Consider the following 1,079-nt stretch of genomic DNA (forward strand, 5'->3'; position numbering starts at 1 on the left):
TTGATGCAAATAGTTATAAGATGGATTTTGGAGTTCTTCAAATGATTCAAATTTCTCAATTCGGAGGACATCCTTCTGAAAATCCACACACACATCTGAAGAAGTTTGCTATGATTTGTGATATGCAAAAACAACCTGGAGTGTCTGATGATGCAGTAAGATTGAAGCTATTTCCATTCTCTTTGAAAGATAGAGCATTGGATTGGCTTGATTCTTTACCTCACAATTCCATTACAAATTGGGAGGAACTCACTGATGCATTTCTTGCACAATATTTTCCACCTGGAAAAACTCGAGAATTGAGGAATCAAATGACAGCTTTCAGACCAAGAGAAGATGAAACTCTCTATGAGTCATGGATGAGATGGAAAGAATTAGAGAGACAATGCCCACATCATGCCATTCCAAAATGGATGATAAATCAGAATTTTTACACCAATGTCACTCCTGCAATTAGAGGGATTATTGATGCTCAAACAGGAGGAGAATTTATTATGAAGCATGAAGATGAAGCTTATGAGCTACTGGAGAAAATTGCAAAGAATACTCATCTTTGGAGTAGTCCAAGAGGACCAGCTCCAACTCAAAAGAGACAAGCTGCTGGAATGTATGATCTTGATCCATTCAATATGATTAATGCAAAGTTTGATGCACTTACAAATGTCTTGGCTAAGAAGATGGAAGATTTGAGTATGTTGGTTAGTTCATCATCATCATCTGGAAGTTCACAACAAGTTGCTTATGCAGAGGGAACTACCAGCTGTGGAGTAGACTATGGAGAGCAAGCAGCATATGTTGGTAATTATAGAAACAAACAAATGGGGAATCCTTACTCTCAAACTTATAATCCAACTTGAAGGAATCATCCCAACTTTTCATGGGGAAATCAGCAAAGTCAAGTTCCAAATCAGAATTTTCAACCACAACAGCAACAAGGAATTCCATATCAGCAAAATAGGCAACCATTGCCTAATTTTCAGCAGAAAAATATGAATCCTCCACCAAAACAGCAAGAACAAAGTTCCAACACTGAAGCTTTATTACAACAGATTCTTACTAACCAAACTAAGCATGATGAG

The 1,079-nt window shown here is 37.3% G+C and overlaps 1 non-coding gene across 1 annotated transcript; it reads right to left on the bottom strand.

The window, feature by feature from the left end:
• Positions 1-296: 296 nt before the first annotated feature.
• On the bottom strand, positions 297-403 carry LOC131180372 (small nucleolar RNA R71). Its single transcript, XR_009149148.1, has one exon. It is a non-coding gene; the product is annotated as a small nucleolar RNA R71 (small nucleolar RNA).
• Between the last annotated feature and the right edge of the window lie 676 nt (positions 404-1,079).

The sequence above is a fragment of the Hevea brasiliensis genome, chromosome 5 (assembly GCF_030052815.1).
Source record: "Hevea brasiliensis isolate MT/VB/25A 57/8 chromosome 5, ASM3005281v1, whole genome shotgun sequence".
Taxonomy (NCBI): Eukaryota; Viridiplantae; Streptophyta; class Magnoliopsida; order Malpighiales; family Euphorbiaceae; genus Hevea; species Hevea brasiliensis.